A 12785-nucleotide genomic window follows, 5' to 3' on the forward strand; every position below is an offset into this window, starting at 1 on the left:
GCCCCCTATGTTTAACATCAATTGATTCGGCGCCACTAGGTTGAGCATCAATTCGGCGCCCCTTCCCTCTCTTTTTTTTCTCTGCTTTCTTTCTTCCTCCCTTTTTCTCTTTGTCTTCGTGTTTCCCTCCTTTTTGCCCCCCTTTTCTTCTGTTTTCTTTCCTATTTTTGGCGCCCCCCGTGTCGCCTGCCCGGGACGCCCTTCCATGTCGAACATCGATTCGGCGCCACTAGTTCGAACATCAATTCGCATCCTCCCCCTATGTCGAACTTCAATTCGGCGCCCCTAGGTAGAACATCAATTTGCCCCTCCCCTAGGTCAAACATCTATTCGGCGAACCCTTGGTCAAACATCCACTCGTCGCCCACTTAGGTTGTACATCAATTTGCCCCCCCCCCCTAGGTCGAGCATCAATACCATGCCCTTAGGTAGAATATCAATTAGGCATCTCCCATGTTGAACAACGTTTCGACGCCCCTATGTCAAACATCAAAAAGGCGCCCTTAGTTTAAACATCAATTCGACGCTCCTACGTCGAACATCGATTCGGCAGCCCAAGGTCGAACATACATTTGATTCCCCCCATCATTCGGCGCCCCACTTCTTTTTTTTTCTTCTTTTTTTCCTTCTCTCTTTCTTTCCCCCTTTCTTTTAGGTTTTTCCTCCTTTTTTGTTCCCGTTTTCTTACCCTTTTTTCCCTTCCTCTTTTTGGCGTCCCCCTTTTTGCCTACCCAGGGCGCCCCCTAGGTTGAACATCAATTAAACGCCATTTATAGGTCAAACTTCACTTCGGAGCCCTTTGTTCGAACATCCAGTCGTCGCCAACAAATTTTGAACATCAATTCAGCACTTCTCCCCTGTTGAACATCAAATCGGCACCCCTAGGTTGAACATCAATTCGGCGCCCCTATGTCAAACATCAATTTGGCACCCCCAGTTTAATCATCAATTTGATGCTTCTATGTCAAAAATCAACTCGGCGGCCTTAGGTTAAACATGAATTCGACGCTCCTATGTCGAACATTAATTCTGCACCCCTAGGTCAAACATTAATTCGGCGCTCCCTATGTCGAAAATTAATTTGTGCCCCCCCCCCCTAGGTTGAATATTAATTCGATGCCCACCCCCCATGTTGAACATTAATTCGACGCCCCCTCCATTGTCAAACATCCACTCGGCGCCCCCCCCCCTAGGTTGAGTATCAATCCGGCGCCACTAATAATATTATTCCGCATTTATATACGCTTACCACATCGGAACGACGTCTCTAAGCGCTTTACAGATTACCCCGGTCATCGGATCCTTGCATGCCCGCATACAGTGTATGCACCTTCTCCACTCCCTTGGGAGTATTCCAACACGAGTTCCAAGACTCAATTGCTAGGCATACTACATAGGCTTTCGCATCCTACCGGGGTGAACGGTGGCAAATTGTGGATTGACGCCATGCCAAATGACTCTGGGCCATGATGGGATTCGAACACACGACCCTCTGATTACAAGGCGAGAGTCAGAACCGCTATACCATGGCTCTTCCACTAGGTCGAACATCAATTAAGCGACCCTAGGTTAAACATGAATCCGCAGCCCTTCCCCCCTATGTCGAACATCAATTCGGCGCCTCTAGGAAGAACATCAATTTGCCCCCCCCCCTATGTCGAACATCAATTTTTCTTTTTCTCTTTATATTAGTATTTCCCTCCTTTTTGTCCCCTTATCATTTTCTCTGTTTCCTTCCTCTTTTTGGCACCCCCTTTTCGCCTACCCATCCATTCGGTGTTTTGATGCTCCTTGGTTCAACATCTACTCGGCGCCCCCCTCGCCAATGTTGAACATCAAATCGGCGCCATAATGTCGAACATCAATTTCGCGCTCCTATGTTAAACATAAATTCGACGCTCCTACGTCAAACCTTAATTCGGCGCCACCAGGGCGAACATTTATTCGGCACCCCCCATGGCGAACATCAATTCGGCGCCCTTAGGTAGAAAATTATTTCGCCCACCCCCTCTCTGTCTAACATCAATTCAGCGCCTACCTATGTCTAAATTCAACGCCGCGCCCCTATGTAGAATATTAATTCGGCGTCCCGCCCCCTAGTTTGAACATCAATTCGATATTCGACAATTCGGCGCCCCTAGGTCGAACATAAATTTGACGCCCCCCCCCCTATGTCTAACATCATTCGGTGCCCCACTTCTTTTTTTTCTCTCTCTCTTTCTCATAGTCTTTCCTTCCTTTATTGTTCCCCTTTTCTTTCCCACTGTTTCCTTCCTTTTTTCCCTTTTCGCGAACTCATGGCGCCCCCGTTTTAACATCAATTCGCTGCCCCCGATGTTGAACATCAATTCGGCGTTTCTTGGTCGAAAATCAATTTGACGCCGCCATGTCGAACATCAATTCGGCGCCCTCTTCTTTTCTTCCTTTAATAATAATAATAATAATTAACATCATTTATATAGCGCTTATCACAAAGAATGTCTCTAAGCGCTTAAGGAAAATACATAGGAAGACAAGAAATTTCAGCTAAAATCAAATTATACATGTTAATAGTTGAAAGTAGACAGTTGAAGCCGCATATGCTAAGGATGATCTATTTAACGAAAAGATGAGTTTTTAACATAGATTTGAATTTGTCAGTTGAGTCTGCTTGTTTTATGCTCTGAGGAAGGTTGTTCCAAAGTTGAGGGGATGCTGAACAAAAAGATCGGGAACCATAAGACTGGGTGTTGATGGCAGGAACTTTTAAGAGTGATTTTTTGCATGAGCGCAAGTTGCGGGAGGGTGAGTATTCTGATATTAATTGTTGAAGGTAAACTGGAGCTGATTTTATCAAACATTGGAAAGTAAGCAAGAGGATCTTAAAATCAATTCGTTCACGAACCCTTAGCATATGAAGCTCCCTTAGCAGTGGAGTGACAGACTCACGTGAACGACATTTAGCAATAAGCCTAGCTGCTGAATTTTGTATTCTCTGCAGTTTGTTAATCTGTGTATCAGGTAGACCATACAGAAGACTGTTGCAAAAGTCAATGCGAGACATGACCAGTGCCTGAACAAGCCTCTGGGTGGTCTTTTTTGTAAGAAATTGACGGATGCTGCCGATTTTATGCAATGCAAACGAGGCAGATCTGCATACGTTGTTCACATGGGTCTTTAGAGACATATTATTATCAAACATGACCCCTAGGTTTCTAGCAGCCGCAGAGCATTCTATATTAGTACCATCAAAAGAAATATCGCCAATCGGACTACAAGTCCTATGCCTACTCACAAAGTGTAAACTTCCTTTTCTCTTTCTTTCTCCCTCTTTTTTCTTTATATTACTATTTCCCTCCTTTCTTGTCCCCCATATCCTTTTCTCTGTTTCCTTCCTCTTTTTGCGCCCCCCCCTCGCCTACAAATCATTCGGTGCCTTGGTGCTCCTTGGTTGAACATCTACTCGGCGCCCCCCCCCCCCGCCAATGTTGAACATCAATTCGGCGCCCCTTGGTCGAACATCCACTCGTCGCCCACTTAGGTTGAACATCAATTTAGTACCCCTCCCCCGTGTCGAACATCAATTCGGCGCCGCAAGGTAGAACATCAATTCGCACCCCCCCCCCCCATGTTGAACAACAATTCGACGCCCCTATGTCAAACATCAATAAGGCGCCCCTAAATTAATCATCAATTCGACGCTCCTATGTCGAACATGGATTGGGCACCCCTAGGTCGAACATAAATTTGATGCCCCCCCCTTATGTCGAACATCATTCGGCGCCCTACTTCATTCTTTCTTTCTTTTTCCTTCTCTTTTTCTTTCCCTCTTTTTCTTAGTCTTTTCCTATTTTTTGTCCACGTTTTCTTACCCCTTTTTCCTTCCACTTTCTGGCTTCCCCCTTTTTGGCATACCCAGGGCGCCCCCCAGGTTGAACATCAAGTAAACGCCATCATTCGGCGCCCCAGATGTTGAACATCAATTCGGCGCCCTTTGTTCGAACATGGACTCGTCGCCCAAATATTTTGAACATCAATTGGCACTTCCCCCATGTTGAACATCAAATCGGCACCCCTAGGTTTAACATCAATGCCGCACGCCTTTTTCGAACATCATTTCAGCCCCCCCCCCTAAGATTGACACCCCCCCCACCCATGTCGAACATCAAATCGGCGCCCCTAGGTAGAAAATCACGTCGGCGCCCCCTAGGTCGAACATCAATTCGGTGACCCCCTTCCCCTTTCTTTCTTTCTCCTTTTTCTTTCTTTCTTTCCCCTTTTTTTTCCTTTCTCTTAGTCTTTCCCTCCTTTTATAAACCCCTTTCCTTTTCTTCTGCTTCCTTCCTCTTTTGGCGCCCCCTTTTCGCCTACCCGGGGCACCCCCATGTTGGACATCGATTCGGCGCACCAGATGTTTAACATCAATTCGGTGGCAGTTTGTCGAACATCAATTTGACGCCCCCCCCCCCCCCCGTCTAACATCAATTCAGCGCCTCCCTACGTTGAACATCAATTCGGTGCCCCTAGCACGATCTCCGATTTGGCACCCGAATGTTGAACATCAATTCGGCGCCCCTAGGTCGAACATCAATTTGGCGCCCCCCTCCCCCTATGTCTGACTTCAATTCGGCAACCCTCTACTTTTTTCCTTCTCTCTTTCCCTCCTTTTTTCTCTTTCTTTAGTATTTCCCTCTTTTTGGCCCCCTTTTCTTTTCCTCGGTTTCCTTTTTTTGGCGCCTGTGCGCTCCCTAGGTTTAACATCAATTCGGTGCCTTGATGCCCCTAGGTCGAACATCGGTTCGGCGCCCATATGTCGAACATCAATTCGGCGCTTCTAGGTCGAACAGCAGGTCAGCGCCCCGATGTATAACATTAATTCCGCGCTTCTAGGTTAAACTTCAATTCGACGCTCCTATGTCGAACATCAATTCGGCGCCTCCCTATGTCAGAAATCAATCCGGCGCCACCAGGTCGAACATTAAATTGGTGCCCTTTTTCTTTTTTTCCTTTTCTCTTTATTCCCTCTTTTTTCCCCTTTCTTTTAGTCTGTCCCTCCTTTTTGTCCCCCTTTCTTTTCCTATGTTTCCTTCCTCTTTTGGCGCCCCCTTTTTGCTTTCCCTAGGTTGAACACCAATTAGGCGCCCCTAAGTCAAGCATCAATTCGGCGTCCCCTTCCCTCTTCTTTCTTTCTTTCTTTCTTTCTATTTTTCTTCCTTTTTTCTTTTTCTCTTAGGGTTCTTTTCCCCCCTTCGCCTACAAATCACTTCGATGCCTTGGTGCTCCTTGGTTGAACATCTACTCGACGCACCCCGCCAATGTTGAACATCAAATCGGCGCCCCTATGTCGAATATCGATTCGGCGCCACCATGTCGAACATATATTCGGCACCCCAATGGCGAACATCAATTCGACGCCCTTAGGTCGAAAATTATTTCGCCCCCCCCCCCATCTAGGTCGAACATCAATTTGACGCCCCCTCCTATGTCTAATATCAATTCAGCGCCTATCTATGTCTAAAATCAATGCCGCGTCCCTATGTTGAACATTAATTGGCGCCCCAGCCCTCCTCGGTTCAACATCAATTCGACACTGCCCCCCCCTATCTCGAACATCGATTCGGCACCCTTACGTAGAACATTATTCCGGCGCCTTCCCAGATTGAACATCGATTCGGCGCCCCTATATCAAACATCCACTCAGCGCCCCTCCCCCTAGGTTGAGCATCAATTCGGCGCCCCACTTCTTTATTTTGTCCCCTTCTCTCTTTTTTCCTCTTTCCCCCCTGTCTCTTAGTTTTTTTTTTTTCCTCCTTTTTTTCTTTTTTTTTCTTTCTTTCTTTTTTATCTTTCTCTAAGTCTTTCCCTCCTTTTTTATCTCCCTTTTTCTTTTCTTCTGTTTCCTTCTTCTTTTTGGCGCCCCCTTTTTGCCTTCCCAGGGCGCCCCTTAGGTTGAACATCTTTTAGGCGCCCCTAGGTCAAACACGAATTCGGTGCCCCCTTACCTCTTCTTTTTTTCCTCCTTTTTTTCTTCTTTTTTTTTCTTCTTATTTTCTTTCTTTCTTTTTTCTCTTTCTCTAAGTCTTTCCCTCCTTTTTTATCTCCCTTTTCTTTTCTTCTGTTTCCTTCTTCTTTTTGGCGCCCCCTTTTTGCCTTCACAGGGCGCCCCTTAGGTTGAACATCTTTTAGGCGCCCCTAGGTCAAACACGAATTCGGTGCTCCCTTACCTCTTCTTTTTTTCCTCCCTTTTTTTTCTTTTTTTTTCTTCTTATTTTCTTTCTTTCTTTCTTTTTGCTCTTTCTCTAAGTCTTTCCCTCCTTTTTTTATCTCCCTTTTCATTCCTTCTGTCTCCTTCCTCTTTTTGGCGCCCACCGCCCTTTTCGCCTACCCGGAGCGCCCCCAGGTCGAACATCAATTCGGCGCCACTCGGTCGAACATCAATTCGGACCCCTATGTCGAACATCAATTCGGCACCCCTTGGTCGAACATCCACTCGTCGCCTTCCTAGGTTGAACATCAATTTGGCACCCCTCCCCGTGTTGAACATCAATTTGACGCTTCTATGCCGAACATAAATTCGACACCCCCCCCCTATTCCGAATATCAATTCAGCGCCTACCTATGTCAGAAATCAATGCCGCATCCCTATGTTGAATATTAATTCGGCGCCCCGCCCCCCTAGGTTAAACATCAATTCGACACTGCCCCCCCCCCATGTCGAACATCGATTCGGCACCCTTAGGTACAACATTATTTCGGCGCCTTCCTAGATTGAACATTAATTCGGCGTCCCTCTGTCAAATATATTCGGCGCCACTATGCTTGTCGCCCCTAGGTCAAATATCAATTTGACGCCTCCCTATGTCTAACATTAATTCGGCACCCCAGTTCCCTTGTTTTTTCCTTCTCTCTTTCTTTTCCCCTTTCTCTTAGTCTTCCCATTTTTTTGTCCCCCTTTTCTTTTCTTTTTCTTCCTCTTTCTTCCTAGGCGCCTCTTTTCGCCTACCCAGGACGCCCTCCCCCTATGTCTAGCATCAATGCCGCAACCCTATGTCGAACATCAATTTGGCGTCCCCCCCCCCCTTTGGTCAAACATCCACTCGGCACCCTCTAGGTTAAACATCGATTCGGTGCCCATTTGTCGAACATCGATTCGGCGCCCCCTAGGTCGAACAACAATTCGGCCCCCACCTAGGTTGAAGATTAATTCGGCGCCCCCTATTTCTAACAACAATTCGGCACCCCCAAAGGTTAAACATCGATTCGACACTCCCATCCTATGTCGAACATCTATTCAGCCCCCCCCCCCATGGCGAACATCAATTCGTCGCCCTAGCCCCCCTAGGTTCAACATCAATTCGACACTGCCCCCCCACCTATGTCGAACATCGATTCGGCACCCTTAGGGAGAACATTATTTTGGCGCCTCCCTATATTGAACATCAATTCGGCGCCCCTATGTCTAACATCAATTCGCCCCCCCCCCCCCTATGTTGAACATCGATTCGACACCCCCCCCCCCTATGTCGAACATCAATTCGGCACCCCTAGGTAGAACATCATTTCGGCGCCTCCCTCGGTTGATTTGGCGCCCCTATGTAAAACAACAATTTGGCATCCTTAAGTCGAACATCCATTTGGCGCCACCCCTCCCCATCCCTTATTTCGAACATCAATTCGGCGCTCCCTTTCCTCTTCTTTCTCTATTTCTTTCTTTCCATTTTTTCTCTTTCTCTTCGTCTTTCCCTCCCTTTTTGTCCCCCTTTTCTTTTCCTCTGGTTCCTTCCTCTTTTTGGCGCCCCTCTTTTCGCCGACCCGGGGCGCCCACCAGGGTGAACATCAATTCGGTGCCCCTATGTCAAACATCAATTGGGCGCCCATAGATAAGACATGGATTCGATGCTATGTCGAACATCAATTCGGTGCCACTTTTCTGAACATCGATCCCTCCTCTCTATTTTGAACACCAATTCGGCGCCCCTAGTTAGAACATCGATTCGGCGCCACCCAGTTTGACATCAATTCGACACTCCCCTCACATTTTATGTCGAACATCAATTCGGCACCCCTAGGTAGAACATCATTTTGGCGCCCCCTAGATTTAACATCAATTCGGCCCCTATGTTGAACATTAATTCGGCGCTCCTAGGTCGGACACCATTTCGGCGCCCCCTCTTCCCCTTCCTTTTTTCCTTCTCTATTTCTTTCTCCCTTTTTTGTCCCCCTTCTCCTTTCCTCTGTTTCGTTCCTGTATTTGGCGCCCCCGTTTTACCTACCCTGGACGCCCCCTAGGTTTAACATCAATTCGGCACCCTTGGAGTCGAGCATCAATTCGGCGCCCCTTGGTCGAACATCTACTCGGCGCCCCCTCGGTTGAACATCAATTCGGCACCCTCCCCCTCCATGTTGAACATCAAATCGACCCCCTTTGTTAAACATCAATTTGACACCCCCCCCCTATGTCGAACATCGATTCGGCGCCCCGAGATCAAACATCAATTCAGCGCCTCCGTATGTAAAAAATAAATGTCGCGCCCCTATGTCGAACATTAATTTAGCGCCCTGGCCCCCTAAGTTTAACATAAATCCGACACCCCCCTTATGTCGAACATCGATTCGGCGCCCTTAGGTAGAATATTATTTACCTGCGTTACGGTTGTATAGCAGCTAAATGTTGTTCCGTTATTGTTCGTATACCATTGTATACGTTGCAAGGTTGCGTGGTCAATAGAGGTTCAAAGCCTCCGTGGAATGTAATTAAGGGTGCATTTGGTGAATTGGAGCGCGGAAAGAAAGGATAACGTGTAGTAAGGATACGTTGGGTGTATCATTCAAGCTTGTTCTCTTCGTCACGACACGACATTATCTGCGGTTGCGAATTTCGTCGAAATAAAAATCAAAGAAAGCTAGTCCGGGCATTTCAGCGGTATTAACAGAATACCACTGTTCTTTCATGGGGTTCTTTACAAAGTAATGCTTATATATAATTACAAAAATATATACAGGTATATACCCAATACTTAATTGAATACATTACAAGAAAGAAAATGCAAACTATCCCATTGTGAAAAGGAATGAGTGTGATAATACTGAAAATGATGGATGTAAAAGTTCATCTCCAGTTGGAAGGTTGAAAAAGGGGAGGGATTATTGGAAAGAGGTGCAAATTCTGAAATATTATCTACTTTAGATAAAAGGGGTATGTGTTACCTTTCATGACAATGACTGACGATGCAGATTTAAGAAATAATCGATCTGCAATGGAAAATTCATCTTTTGTGGAGGAAGAAATCGCAAAGCTAATAAAAAAGGGATGTGTAAGTGAGCTTAAAAAAAAAAAAAACCAAAAGTGGTTAATCCTTTAACTGTTTCCAACAACAAGGCAGTATTAAGAATGGTTCTTATTGAAGGCGCGTGAATCCGCATCTGTTCAAGCAGAAATTTAAGTAGGAGGACGCCAAGGCTGTTTGTGATGTTTTCGAAAAAGGGGATTTTGTTTTTACTTACGATTTAAAATCGGCATATCACTATATAGAAATACATGACGATCATAAAGAATACATGGGCTTTGTATGGAATTTTAACGGGATTAGACGATATTTCGTCTTTAATGTACTGCCATTTGGTTTGTCAACTGCGGGTTATGTATTCTCAAAGATAATGAGGCCAGTGGTATCTCATTGGCGAAACCAATGGCATGAGGCTATAATGTTTCTTGATGATGGCATAGCAGGTCTTGATAGTTTGCAAGAGGCAAAGTCGTTTAGTGAGATTGTGCAATTGGAATTGAGAAAATTAGGTTTCTTGTTGGTAAACGAGAAATGTGACTGGGAGCCTAAACCACAGGCAAAATGGTTGAGCTTAGACTGGGACTTCCATAGTTTCCAGGTTAGCATAACGGTCAATCGGGTTGAGGAACTCAAGACTTCAGTATCAGATTTTATAGCTGAAGTCAATTTGAACCCGGTTGTATCCGTTAGATTTCTAGCCCGCGTAACGGAAATGATTGTCATGATTGTACACAGTTATGGGTCCCTGAGCGCAACTGAGAACTAGGAGTAGTTTTAATTGTATTAATACAAGAGCAAGTTGGAATACGTCAGTGCTAATTACCCCAGACGTTATGACAGAACTAATGTTCTGGAAGGATATTATAGATCGCTTAAACGTTGCGCCCATGCAGTCATCATTACATTGCCATCTGTCTGTATTTACAGGTGCATCTGATTTTGGGTTTGGTGGATGTGTCGATGGTTACGACATGGAAGAAGTGGAAACGTGGTCAGAATCAGAGAAGATTCAGAGCTCGACTTGGAGGGAGCTCGAGGTCTTTGTGAGAATGGCCATGACATTGAAATGTCACGTGGCCGGAAGGGCTCAATGTACGATGGTATACAGATAATAAGAATGATGTGAGAATTGTGAAAGCAGGGAGTGGAAACCCTAAGCTTCAGAGGAAAGCTAAGATAATAGAGAGCATTCGTGAGGAGAAGAAAGTGAAGATATACCCTGTGTGGATACCCAGAAAGGAAAATCCCAAAGCAGACAGAACATCAATTAGGCGCCCCCGCCCCTTGGTTGAACATCAATTCGACGCTCCTATGTCTAATCATGGACCTATTACAGATAGACACTCATCTAAGAATTAATAAATTCACTAGCATGTGACCGTCATTGTGCTCTGAATAACATTCTCTTCATATTTTTTATACTTTCATCCTACCTTGTTCTGCCGTCAATTAGGCCATGAGTTGAAGGAAGCAGTTTGTGATTAGACATTGATATTACACAAATTCTATGCGCAGAAGATGATGACTCACTTAAATCCTGGAAAATCGATGTGCAGTTCTAGTTTACATTTGGCAATCTTATAGTTCCATGTGTTTTATTTTGGGAAAATATATGCATACTTCAAGATATATAGAGGCAATATTGTGATTGATTGTCTATCATTTATAACCCCATTTTTCAAATTTTCCTCCTAATATTCCAGAGATACATGGCTCATATCGTGTAAAGAGCGTTTATTTCTTAGTGTTATTGAGGTCATTCTGTGCATGCGGAAGTGTACGGATTAAATAATAACATTCTATGTCAAAAAAATCGTCTGCTTCTTAATTTTGCTGCTTCAAATCTGAAGCATGTTAATAGAAAAACATTTTCAAATAATCAGACATGCCTTGGTAGTCTCTATTGTCAAAACACTTGTATGTTCTCATCCCGATGCACATAATCACTAGGATGCAGATCTCGTTCGATCAAAGAAATGATAGTGTTGAATGTACATCTCTAATAGGTCCATAATAATAATAATAATAATGGGTATTTAGAGGCGCTAAAAACAAAAAGTACCATAGCGCGTACAATGTAGGAATAACAATTTAACATTTGCAATAATTACTACAATATTCAAGATAAAAAGGGAAATTAATTATTGAGGAAAAAGTTATGTCTTAAGGGAAGATTTGAAGCCAAGAACACTGGAAGCATTTCTTATTGAAAGAGGGATAGTATTCCATGCAAGTCTTGGCAGCTGCTACAGCAAACCGTTTTTCGGCAGAGGAGAGTTTTGACAAGGGAATGCAAAGTCTGCATGTGTCAGTGATTGAACGAAGATTACGAGAGGGTGTGTATAATTTGATGGTATTATTAAGATATTCAGGTGCTAGATGATTTAGAGTTTTGTATACATATAAACAGACTTTAAACTGAATACGTTGGAATAGAGGTAGCCAGTGGAGTTCCTTAAGTAGGGGTGTTCGGGATCCAAAGCCAAAAATTAATCGAGCGGCACGATTCTGAATAACCTCAAGTTTTCGTCTATCTCTAGCTGACAAAACAGTATATAAACTATTACAGTAATCTAACCGAGAAAGAATAAGTGCTCGCACAGCATGGTGACATGTCTTAAGATCAATGAATCTACGAATCCTCCACAAATTGCTGAGATGATAATTACAATTACGGACAACCTGATTTACTTGAGCAGACAGTGTGAACATGTTATCAATGCATACTCCAAGAACAGTAGTTTTAGTGGAGATGGGGATGCATTGACCATTCACATTAAGCTGAATATGTGATATTGATTGCAGATGGCGGGCAGAAGAACAGAGAGCTATGAATTCAGTTTTGCTATTATTCAGCTGGAGATAATTAGATGACATCCACCTACTTATTTCTGAAATACAAAGAGAGGTTTTCTCAAGTATTTTATTTATGTTATCAACAGAGCGCGGGTCAAAGGAACAATACAGATGTACATCATCTGCATAACAAATATACTGTAGACCATGTTTATTGATAATGTCAGAGATGGGAGTGATATACACACTAAACAGAATCGGCCCGAGAACTGACCCTTGGGGTACCCCAAACTCAGTGACCCACGGGTCAGACAACTCTCCGGCTATGCTTACCCTAGATGACCAACCAGTCAGGTAAGACTTAAACCATTTAAGAGCTAGACCAGATATGCGAAATCGAGATTTTAAGCGATTCAGTAATATGGTATGATCCACAGTGTCAAAAGCTGCACTTAGGTCCAATGAGACTAAGAAAACACACTTATGCTGATCAAAATATGACAGAAAATCATTCTGCAATTTCAAAAGGGCTGTCTCAGTGCTGAAATAGGATCTATATGCTGACTGCATTGGATCGTATAAACCATTATCATTTACGTGTTCTGTTAGTTGAAGTGATACTACCTTTTCTATCACTTTAGCAATATGTGAAATATTACTAACAGGCCTATAATTACATAATGTGTCTTTATTCAGATTGTTTTTCTTGATTATTGGTGTAAC

At 44.1% G+C, this 12785-nt stretch overlaps 1 protein-coding gene across 1 annotated transcript in view; it reads right to left on the minus strand.

Moving 5' to 3' along the window:
• LOC129274037 (uncharacterized) overlaps positions 1–12785 on the minus strand; it is a 33013-nt gene that overhangs the window by 18805 nt on the left and 1423 nt on the right. The window lies entirely within an intron of this gene.

The sequence above is a fragment of the Lytechinus pictus genome, chromosome 3, assembly GCF_037042905.1.
Source record: "Lytechinus pictus isolate F3 Inbred chromosome 3, Lp3.0, whole genome shotgun sequence".
NCBI classification, from domain to species: Eukaryota; Metazoa; Echinodermata; class Echinoidea; order Temnopleuroida; family Toxopneustidae; genus Lytechinus; species Lytechinus pictus.